The following is a 12,906-nucleotide window of genomic DNA, read 5'->3' on the forward strand; positions in this document are numbered from 1 at the left end:
AAATAAAAGATTAGGTGCTCTGCACCATTCTCCCCTGCATAAAAGAAACTCTAGTCTCTGGAGTGGTGTGAAGTGAGGGATCAAAACCATGTGCCTTAAAGTCCTTTTTTGATATCCATGTTGCATCTACTATTGGTTGTCCCTTCCACTATATAAGATATTCAAAATAAGTCCCCCTTCTAGTCTACTTGTTGATCCTTTTTTCTAGGATGGCTTCCACAACCGGTTTGGGCTTTGGTGGAATGTTTTTCCCCAACTCTTCCTTGAGGTCTGTTGTAGTACCTGCATCATCTATAACAGCACCTTTAAAAGCATACAAGTCAGATACATTAAAGATGGGTGATAAATTAAGATCACAAGGAAAATCAATTTGATAGGCATTATTGCCACACTTTTTCACTATTTTAAAGGTGAAGCAATGGATGAGAGTGATGAAGATGATGACTTTGCCTATGGAGATTTTGAAGATCTGGAGATGGGAGAGAAATATGGAGATGAAGCTAATAATAGCCTAGAGGACAGTAAAAATTTGAAGTTTGTAGAAGAACAACGAAGACTGAAAAAGCTTGCACTTCGTGCCAAATTTTATTCTCAATATCCTTTTGGCTATTTTGTTTTCCAGTCATACAATGCCCACTTTTAAAGATATTTAGTTTCCATGGTTCATAACATTGTGAAAAAATGTTCTTGGACAACACTGTGTATGAGATCCATCCTTAGGATATGATGTAGGATTAGAAGTCTAGAGTTTCCCTTGCATGGGTGACTGCATTGCAAGAGTTGGGCAAGTCTATTTCTAAAGAATTAATAGTAATTAGGTACACAACCACCTAGGCACAATAAATATGAGTGGGAAGAGCTAAATACCATCTACTTTAAGGTTGGGAATTGGGATAGATAAATGGAATGCTCGGATTAGTAGTAAATAAATTTAAACAAAAAAAGATTATCAATTTAGCCAAAACTTAATATTATGTTCAAGAGACAACACAATATTGTTCACTGGTTTCTCTTATTTAATACTTTTGGCACAATAAGTCTATAAATTGTAATAATAAATATACTTGTGTGAATTGCAAACACTATTTATTGGTAACTCTAATTTGGTATGTTTTGCAGCATCTCATTGTCACCTAATTCAAATGGATAGTCACGACATTTTTCAGCATCAATGGCATCATTCAAAGTGAAAGTAGAAACTGTCAAGACAACTCTTTAGCTGGCTAACATTGAAGTTATTGACTTTCTTACAAAATGGTGTTATTAGCGAAGTGAGCATCAATAATCTTTCTGATCTCATTGATAACCTTGATTCCAATACCAATTGAAGCTCTCGTTGAAGCTAATAGGCACATACAGAAAGCTACTTCTAAAATGATATATAGGTAGTGAATGACTGACCATCCTTGACCTAAACTTTTAGTGGCCTTAAGAAATTGAGCTGGAGATTTGTTGATAATTAGACCCACCCAAGGGCCAATGATGCATCAAAGATTCATTTCATGATTTAAAAAGGGTGCCCAAAAGCTTGCAAGACTTGTGTCGAGAAGTTAAGATCAATTTTGTCAAAGGCATTTGCCATGTCAAGTTTAATGGAAATCCTTTTCTTAGTCACCTTGCTGTTGGTATCCAGTGCAACAATAACAATATTTTCATACATTTACTTGCCTAGAATGAATCATCCTTGCTCCTCAAGGATGTTAAAACTTAAATCTTTTTTATTTTGTTGGCTAAGATTTTAGTTATGAATTTGTCAAATGAATTGCAAAGAGAAATAAACGTGAACCTATTGAAGGGGAGAGTGTTCTCTTCTTTAGGTACCAATGCTAAGGTAGAACTGATGGCTTCAATGAGCATACCACTTTGTGAACATCTTCAACCAGTTGGAGGTCAGCCACAATGAGTTTAAAAAACTAATGGCTGAAAGAGTCTGTGATCTCATCAGGTTCAGGTGTCTTTTCTTATAGCCATGTTCAAAATGAAATCCCTAAGCTCCTTCGTGGTGACCATTTGACAATATAATATTTTTAATTTCTTTAGTGATGATATTAGGAATGTCATTAAAGGAGAGAAGCTTGAACAATAGGGTCTCATTTGACTTGTGATAAAGATCTTTTTAATTCCTTTTCTATTAAAAATCATATTGCCATTGCCTAACAATTTTTCTTATTGTGTTCCTTTCACACCTTTGATATGCTTTGAGGTGGAAAAAAATATTTTATTAGCATCTCCTTCATAGCGTCAAGTTATGTAGAATTTAACCCTCAAATGCTTTTCCTGCCTGACTATTTTATGCAACTGGGAAAGGAAAAAAAATCTCTTTGATTTAAGAGCTTTAGTTATGATCAACAAATGCATTCCAAAACATTTTCATAAGATGTGGTCACAAAGAGCATGTTGATGTTGGCAAAATATGTAATGTTGTGCCCACCCAAGTGTTAACTCTTACCCTGCTCTGATACTTCTACCATAGGATTAAAAGTTATATTAAGTTCATTCTGATATGATGTAATTGTAGGATGGATATGTGCCTTCTAGATTGCAATCACCTGTTCACAATATTATGATAGTTCGGATGTGATTTCAGTTATAGGATTTGATGCTTCACCTCAAGTGTGTATAATGTATATATAATTTTACAGCTAGTGAATGTCTATGGAAAAGAATGACATGGGTTCACTAACTCTTCTTACTATACCTAGTTTGTGTGGTCAAGTTAGTGACCCTGTTACTCAGGGTATGTTTCGTTACTTGAACCATCATGTTTGGATACAAATAAAAGGATGTTCTTGCCTAAATTGCCAATAAGCTAAACTGTTTGTTATTTTGAACCCATGTGTTGTGGATGATTACTGTGAATATGATTCCATTATTTACTGTTATTGTGAACTACTTCATTTTTCCATATCACCGACTGAAAAAAGACATATGAATAGGTTTTTGAGGTATTGTTGTATAAATTTTAAAATTTGCACATTGTTCCTAAAGCAACTTTATAATATGCTAACAATGACTTAGTCTTATTGTCCTCCAAATAGCAGCAAAACCATAATATGATTACCATAGAGATGAGGTCATATACCTTTTAGCATTTCAATAGTTTATTCATGTGTTTGATATGGAAGTTGGTGTTGCAGCTACTCTATATGAAAATTTTGGATATTCTCAGTCTAATATATTTATTGCTTTGGCTAACCCAGGATGCAGTTCAAGAACCCTCTTTAATCAGGACCTCTCAGAGTTGACATGCTTGATTTTTTTAAGTTGCCCACCTGTTAATGAAGATTTGATTAGTAGTGCTTCAAGGTACTGTTCTTCTTGTGTGTGTGTAATGGTTCACAATTTCATGATTTTGTAATCTACCTTTTTGGCCTAACTTTTTTTGGATTCTATAGTAGTATTTTTGCTCCAATAGTATGGACAAATGAATTGTGTCATCAGTATTCTAAAGCTTGTGTGCAAGTCTACAAAGAGATGGGTGTCAAGGTTATAGATTCATTACTACACTCACGAATGGGCTCATCTTCAATCTTTAGAAGATTGAATATGAGCCCATTCCTGACTATGGTAATGAATCTCAAAGCTCCTTCAGCCTAAGCATATCATGTCCTTCGGACAATCTTTTTGAAGCTGCTTCAACATTGTATCCTTCAAACTTTAGTTTATACCTATCAACAACAAGACTACTTTGCATCATTAGAATCATAAATAAGGAATGCAGAGGTAAGCTTTTCTGGGTTTTTGCTGAGTAAATGTTGATATTAAAGCAGTGGGGCTGCTTGGTATTTTATGCAAATTAGTTTGGTATAATTTAAGATTTGAAGAAAACTATTGAAAATTTTCCTTTCCTTCCTATTTTATGCAAATTAAATATGAGATTCATTGTTACTTGACTCCTCTACAATATTCAATAACCGCTGGGATACTAAGAGCATATCATCTTGGATTGTTGGTATCATGGCTATTTAACAAGGTTACATTTAATGTTAAGTGCTTAGTAGAACATAATTCCGTATCTCTTATAATCTTGTTAGGTGGTTGAAAGCTTTTTTTTTTGAGTGCAAGATTATAGACAATACATTTCCCTATCAGTTTATGAATTAGAATCATGGTTTGGGACACCCTTAATTTATGTGTTTGATCATTCTACTACTGGTATGATTGTGAATGCATTTTTGGAGATAAGTTTTACTGAATAAATTGTGAAGTGCATGGAATCTTCTATGATTAATCCAAACAAATACATATGCCCCTTTATAAGTTAATTATTTGTTTGAGTATATATAATATATTTCTTGACAGTGTCTTCAGTTGATGTGAAGCATCAAGACTTGGGTTTTGGTATTTCTTCTGCAATCGCAATGAAGGATTGTATATTACTTGCAACTTGTGGAGTAGATGAGATTCTTCCTCAGAGTCTTTAATTTTCAGCTGATATCTTCACTTCATGTCTCACAACACCTATTAAAATTGCATTACGATGGTATTATCTTATTCTCATACCTCTAATCATCTCATTCTTTTTACACTTGATTGGGAAACTGCAATTTGTGATGCGCTAATAGCTAGCTCCTTTGCTAGCTACAACAAATGGACATATTAGGGAGTGAATTAATAGCATGGTTTCTCGTACAAAATCAATTTAATATAGAGTTTTGGTAATTATTGTTTATCTATCTTGTATCTTAAACTATTCTAATTTCCCTCAAATATGTGTCACAATGGATATAGTGTTTACATGTATCATAATATTGAAATGATTCTTTGAGGCAAGGCAAAGTTGTTTACTGTGCACAAATAGCTCACTTCTAATGGAATGGGACTTAAAAACATTGGGATACTGAAATTAGTGATCCTTTTATTCCTGTCACGTGAAATTTTTGGTTTTTGCAATGTATGTTACTAGTTTTGGATTTCTGTTTGCTAAATATGATTACATCTTTATCCAACAACACATAAAGAATTACCAAAATTCTTGTCACCCATCCTTGTACAATGCTAATGATTCTTAGTTGGAGTAGTTCCAAGATAAGTCACCTCTTGGGAAGTCTTGATGCTTACCCCTTAGAGCATTGCCTTCCTAAGGGTTGTGAGCTTGTCTATTTCTTCTTTACATCAAAGGTTCAATGCGAGCATGTTGCTAAGAGCCTGCCCAAGGTTACAAATGCAAAGTGAACTAGTTTTTGATTACCTCTTTTATTAGAGTAGATTTACTTGTGGGGTGTAGAGAACATGGAAAGCTTGCCTTAGATGACATTTCATGGAGGCAGTTGATAAAATAGTTCAATTAATGCCTTACCTATGATTCCACATTTTACATGCATGTCTACCAGGGCAGTTGCAACTTAAACAAATATATTCTCTCAATACATATATTTTGTGCATATCCAACAACCATGGCTTTTGATAACCACATTACGTTCAAGCATCCTGTCAAACAGTTCACATGACTTATCTATGCTTCCATTTTGCAAGCATCTCTTCCAAGGAAAATGCTACTACATCATTTGAGAAAATCCTCTATGCTTTAATGGATGCCTATAGCTTATCCCAAAGCTCTCATTCAATAGTTATGAGATGATCAATCAAGAGGAAACAGTTGACTAGAGGTTAGAGTGACATAATTTTTAGATGATCATATGAAATGAAATGGGCGTGCGAGTAGAAAGAAACTAGAAAGACATTGTGTACAGATGAAGGCATGAAATGGATCATTTTGGAGCACTCAGCATAGACACTTAGCATTCAGGACATATCATCATTTGAGATCAAATGGGTGTGTGGGATTATAAACATAGTGAATAATAAAGGAGGGAATTGAAACCTCCCTGAGGCTCACACTTGTTGAGGTCCGCTTCAGCAATGGCCCTTCCTGTGGAATTGTTGTGTAAAACCTTTCTAATGAGATAATGTGTTATGAGATCTTCATCAGTGGGATTGAATGCGAATCCAAGAGGCAATTGTGCATCACCAATATCATGACTGTAACTAAAGTTAAGAGAATTCAATAATAGAGGCTCTTAACTTTACTTATAGTCATGATATGGGTGATGCACAACTACCTCATGGATTCACATTCCATCCCACTGATGAAGAGCTCATAACACATTATCTCATTAGAAAGGTTTTATAGAACAATTTCACAAGAAGGGCCATTATTAAACTGGACCTCAACAAGTGTGAGCCTCAAAAAAAAATTTGAACAATCATTGGTTGAAATTTTGACCAATGCCTAGCACTTTTCTACCAAGCATTGGTCAAAATTTTGACCAATGCATGGCTATTTTGACCAATCATTGGTCAAAATTTTGACCAATGCTTAGTAGTTTTTGACCAAGCATTGGTCGAAATTTTGACCAATGCTTGGTAAAACTTGTGCCAACATTTTAAAAAGGTTTTGACCAACATATTGGTCAAAATTTCGACAAATTTTTTTTTGACCAATGGGTTGGTCGAACTTGGTCAAGATTTGGTCAAAATTTGGGTCAAAATTTTGACCAATAATGGTCAAAAAATGACCTCAAATGTACTAGTGAGAGTTGACCATTTAATTATATATAGAGAGAGATTTTTTTAGTAAAGGGTGATTGTAAAATATATGCATTGACAAAATTGAAAATGATTCGAGTTTTGCTGGCTAGTTGGTAATAGCTATTGGATTTTGCTGTGAGAGAAATTACTAACATGGATATGCATGACTAATAATTATTGTGAGTCAATGTCTATTTTGACTCTCATTCAAAATGTCATTCCTTTGGGATTTTAGGAACTTTTCATTTTATATTATCATTGTTTAGAGATTCATGGACTAGTGGTGCAACTCATAACTCTTGCATTGAGCTTCATGTTCTCTTGGGAAACTCTAAACTATGACCTAGTAATTCTTCTAATCATCTTTCCTATTTGTAAACCCAACACAAGGTTGTTCCACTTCATGATGGAATTAGAATAGTAATATGACTTCCCATCTTGGATTCCCTTTCTTATTGTGCCCTCTCTATGCAAGGTAGAATAGGGTGACTTTGGGTAACATCCCCTCTCACTCAAACTTTTTATGCATATCCTTGGGATTCAAATTGAGCATTCTTTCCCTGTGTAATCTGAGTTTTTTTCACTTGAGTCTGAATGTGTGGAAGATAAAGAAAATGTGTTAAAAATAGTCCTTAACTTTTCTACATGGACCATCTTTGCATGAAATCCTAGTACCTGTCCTTCAACCCTAACAAAGATATCCTTACTTCTACTTTCCTTTGGCTTCATTTACTCTATCTCCTTTTCAATTCTAGAAACTAAATTTTTTGTAAGCTATTGGTAGTGGTATGAGAAGATATTATTGTACCTTAAAGGATACAATAAAGTATGCAAGCTCTAATTATGCACAAATTTGTGTGTAGATGGACCTCTCTAATCATTTCTCGTTTGATGTATTTTATAAAGTGGAAAAGATAAATTGGTATCAATAAGTTGATTATGAAAGGAAATATTTCAAATGTAGATTGTGGTTTCTAGAAAAGTATTCCTCCTTAAAATGTCTAAAAGAAAAACAAAACAAAAAAATGAAATCAAGCTTCATGAGACCCTCACACTTGTTAGATAAGCAAAGAACCGTATAAATTTACTATTCCTCCTAATGATTTGGTAGACTCCATCTCTCTAGCAATCTATAATCACAAATGCAGACAATAAAATCACTTTCTATTCTTTCAATTTTGAGTTGCATACCTCTTACAGAGTTTCAAGTGTTTCAGGTGCCTCTTCAAATAATCCTTGAGACTCAATAGCTTCCTTGTACATAGGTGTATCTTTAAATTCTATTCCACCAAAATTTTATGTCTTGACTACTACTCCACAAGAAACAATCTACATAAAGAAGAGATCAATTTCATTCTTTATTGAACAAATCATAATCCCACAAAAACATAGGCATATTTAAAGAGCACAAGAAAATTATAGTGCTTGAATCAAGGTTGTCAGATTTGGACCAACCAGAACTAAGGCATCAAAGATATGCGTGTTGCTCGAAGCCCACATACCTCCCACGAGATATGCTATTATTATTGCAACTAAAAATACTCAATAAAATTTCTAAAAAAACACTTAAAGCTTAAGGGGATGGATAATTTCCCTTCAAATCTAAATCTATATAGACATTAGAAATTGTGAATTCAATGATGGGTATGCCTAGCTAACATTAAGAAATAGATTCCAATTGGATAGAAATTTTTCCCAAGTTAGGATTTTAAGTGTAGAGTAGTGTGCAAGTCTTACGAGAATCCCAAGTACAATTTACTACTTGGAAAATGTCTGATCAATACTATTTATTTGTATCATCTGTTAGTGTAGTTTTTTATTTCCTAGTGGGTTATTTATTTTTCCCTATTTTGCTAGTTTTTTCCTACACTTTTAATAATCTTGCTTAGGTTAATAAAGAATGTCTTATTTAGAAAGTGGTTGCGAGGTGTCACCTTCCTACATGTGAGCATCCATTCACTATCTTAGGAAGATACTTTGTTATCTTTAGTTTGATAGATGGTTGCTCCTCATTGGTTGATGTTGCCACCTCCTCCCTCTTCCTTGTCTATATAAGCATGTAACCTAGCTTGTATTTGTGATCGATTTATTTTGCATCCTCTTAATGCTAGTTTTCTTCCAATATTTGCAATACTCTCTTGGAGACTAACTCTATGTTGCTATTTGATTTTATATCATTTGCATTCATAGTTTAGATATCTATTCTTTGCACTAGTTTTCTGGGTTATCAATCTTTTCAGATTCTAACATCATCTCCAAAATGAATGTTTTAAATGAATTTTTTGAGTCTTATACTCTTGATTATCTTACTTATACATGGGTAGGAGCAATCTAGATTTATAATTATTGCACGCATTGGTTGTGCTTTTAGATTTTCTATGCATGTCTATTACATAAAGCTCCCATTTTATCTTTTATGTATTTCTTGTAATAATTGAGATGTAATAATGTTTAAGTCATCCCTCAAATTGTGTTTCTTTGGAATGGACTGTGTAGGATCCTTTTAATCATCATTTTATTAGAGGTTTTCTTCGACATAAAAACCATAATTTTAAATGCAATAAAGGGAGACCAAGCATGCAAATGCTTTGATGGCTATCAAGGGAGTGGGTACTCTAAAGGCACCAGTTGTACAAGTATATTGATCTTCACACTTTCTATATTCCAATTTTAGTACATTTAAGATCTCCAAGAATGTATTGGTTATATTTTCACTTTTGATCAGCATATGATGAGTGGTAAATTTATGACACTTCATATTATTAATTAAATGTCAATATAAAAACCTAGTTTCATCTCCTATCGTCTTGGTCTTTTCTATTGTTGTTTCCTTTTAGATTTCACTTGATGTTCCTATATTACGATAAGCATATATAGATCATACTTTTTAGTGGACTACATAAAAAAAATTCTTGTCTCTCTTGATGATAACAACAATGAATTTACAAATGTGGATGAATGCAAGGAAGTTGACTTGAATGAATGTGTTGGAGCATCACAGGGGGTTATGTGCCATAATCTTCTTGGTACTTACAATCATTCATGTGCAGACAATCACATGGGAGATGGCTTCCAAAATAGGACACAATACCAATGGTCTAGTTCAAATAATTCCATAAGATTTGCAATCATAGGTACTTAGATTAGTTTTATAGTTCTACTAAGATCTATAATATGCATAAACAATTCTAACCCAGAATTTAATATTAAGATTTTTCTGCTCACTGGTTCGATAGGTTCTATTTCTTCATTTGTTGGAGTCTTATTTGTCACTTATGAACTATTTTGGTGCCTAAGGAGGAGGTGGTTGAGATACATTGGTGACAAGAATTTTATCGAGAATGGGAGTGCTGAGATGCAACAACTTATTGCTACAATGAAAGGAAGAAAAAGCCTTGTAATGTTTTCTGAAGTAGAGCTAAAAATAGCTTCTAGCAACTACTCAACAGGGTTAGAGAAAGGCCTCAAATTAGGAAGGTTGGTATAGAAGCAATATAAATTATGCATTGAGTGATTATAAACACAAGTATCTATGCAGTGGGTCAACTCTTATATGCAAAGTTGGGAAGGATAACCAAAGTAGTGACATTGGAGAGATAATTGAGAGCAATGATATTGTCATTCCTATGATTTCCAAAAACTTTGGAGAGAGTTACTGCTTGAATCAAGGTGGTCAGATTTGGATAGGCTAGAGCTAAGGCATCAAAGATATATGTGCCACTGGAAGCCCGCATACCTCCCACAACATATTTTATTATTACTAAAATTAAAAATGCTCAATAACATTTCTAAAAAATACTTAAAGCTTAAGGGGATGGAAAATTACCTTCAAATCTAACTCTTCGACTATGTAGGAGTTTCTTGAAGGGACAATTTCAAGAAACAACTCTCACAATCCTTCTTAAACCTCATTAAACCTTACTCCCACAAGAAATGAGTATTTAGCTCCCATAGTCGTAAGTCCCTAGCCCACCCATGAATGATAAATAATGCTTGCCACACACCAGATGCTCAATGCCAATAGCTCCAATAGTGTGTGGAAATGAAATAAACAACTAACAAACAAAGTTTTCTATTTTTTTATTTGAAGATGAGATGGTCAAAATTCTAACCAAATTGGGAAACCCTAAGTTGGTCAAAATTTCAACCAACTTGGGCATAAAAACTAAAAAAAAAGGTGTTCAACAAGTCTCTTCATATGTTGATCAAAGATTTAGGTCAAAATTTGACCTATAATATACTAGTGAGATGCAGACCCAGGAGGGATGCACATGTTGGCACATTTGAGGCTTCACAAGTGTGCACCTCTGGAGGGTGTGGATCTACACATATCCAAAGGGTGTGCATGTGCACACCTTTTCTAGATATGACCATTTCCTTCTCAATTCTCATTTTTTCTCTATCTTTGACTACTTGAACCTTCCCATTCAAAGACCGAGGTTTGATCCAAACCTAGGGGAGGGTCCAAAATGACTAGGGCTTTGAAAAAGAAGCTTTAGAAGGGGTTTTAAAACTAGGGGATCCCTATTTTCTGCCAAAAAATTTGGTGTGCATTGTGAAACCACAACAAATAGCCCCAACGAAAGGGAAGAAATGACAAAGGCATTTCTTCACTAGCAAGCATTCTTTTCACATGTCAAGTGACAAGTAAATTGCAAAAATTTTAAGCAACTTTCAAATCCCTTGGTAGTCAAAAATTTAGAATCTCAAATCTTCAAGCTCAATGTGTGCTCAGTGTATTCATTTCTTTTGATGTCTCAAGGTGTAGTCTATCATGATTATCTAGCAACTTGGACAAAATATTTGGCTCCACTAGTCCATTCTTCAGGAATCCTCATAAAATAGGTTTATTAATCACTATCTAACCATATGAGAGAATTTATTCTGAGGGCTCTTGGTGAGTTATCAATTCTTTCTTTTGAGTCTTTGATGATCCCTTTTGATTTTCTTTAGGGAGCTCGCATGTTTCCATTTGCTTCTTCCTTGAAGTGTTTTGTATAAAATAGGATAGCCATTTGGAATGCATATCCCTTTATCAATTCTTTCTTTTGAGTCTTTGATGATCCCTTTTGATTTTCTTTAGGGAGCTCACATGTTTCCATTTGATTCTTCCTTGAAGTGTTTTGCATAAAATAGGATAGCCATTTGGAATGCATATCCCTTTATCTGATTACCCTTTAGAATCATCTGGAATCATTAGATTTAACACCTCTTGTAATTATTTTTCTTTCATTCCTACCCTGACCACACTTAGACTATGTGGTCAAGGCATTGGTGTCATTTTCTAGATTTGTTCTTTAGTTTGATAACTCTTGCGTTCCTCTTTTAATGAACTTTTGGGAAACTCTCACGCCAAACAATGATCTTAGTAGTTTATTTGAAGAAACCCTTTGTCTGGACTAAAAAATTTCAAATTATCCCTTACTATTATCAACCTAGATTCAAAAATCACCAAGATAATCAATTCTTAAATTTGTAAAGTGTTGAGAACTATCAATCCCTAATTCTGATTTTAAGATTGGAAGTCCTCTACAACTACAAGTAACACCTTTTTTCAGTTGGTATGAGAAAAAAATCATCTGAATGGTTTGGCAAAGAAATACCTCTTCCCTAATGTCAAAACCAAATGGAGTGATCTATTGAATGCATAGAGAAAGAGTCTTGATTGCACATTGTAATACCCCTAAATTGGCACATTTGTATTATTAACCAATTTTGTTTTATCTAATTATGAACACATGTTTGAATGGATCAATATCCTTTCCTATTTCATCTCATGTGAAAAAGGAATTAATAATATTAAATATTTCAAATATGTCCTCATTGTTGGAATTACAGTAGGAAAGGTAAACTTCTAAGAGGTGGGGGGGGGGGGGGAGCGGCATTGAATCAATAGTTTAACCTTCTACCCATAAAAAATTTCACCACATATCCATCTGACACTTTTACTACATAAACTAAAATATCATATTAAATCTTGTCTATGTAAAACATGAAAGCAAGTAAACATTCACACATGTGTGACACTAGATATGATTACCCAAAAACCCTCCAATGAGAAGGTAAAACTTGGATGGGGATGATACCCACAAATCTTCACTACTGTAGTAATAAAGTGTATCTAATGAAGGTTACAATGTTTGATCATGAGATATGATCTACCTTGTGAAAGGTTTTCCCTATTAAAGGCTTAAAAAGACTATAAGGTCTCACCTTGTTAAAGGATTTCAAAACCCTATTAAATGTGTTCATTGTTAAAGGACTTCAACTCACAATTAAGTAAGTACCCTGATAAAGGATTTCAATACAGGCTGTTAGGACTACTCTATTAAGAGATTTAATTGATTCACCCACTAAAATGACTCAACATTTATC

At 34.0% G+C, this 12,906-nt stretch overlaps 1 pseudogene; it reads left to right on the plus strand.

Moving 5' to 3' along the window:
• Window positions 1-418: 418 nt before the first annotated feature.
• LOC149567260 (putative protein S-acyltransferase 22) overlaps window positions 419-12,906 on the plus strand; it is a 54,377-nt pseudogene continuing 41,889 nt past the window's right edge.

Source organism: Cupressus sempervirens, chromosome 3 (assembly GCF_028749045.1).
Source record: "Cupressus sempervirens isolate cs-2001-9-10 chromosome 3, ASM2874904v1, whole genome shotgun sequence".
In the NCBI taxonomy this organism is placed as follows: domain Eukaryota; kingdom Viridiplantae; phylum Streptophyta; class Pinopsida; order Cupressales; family Cupressaceae; genus Cupressus; species Cupressus sempervirens.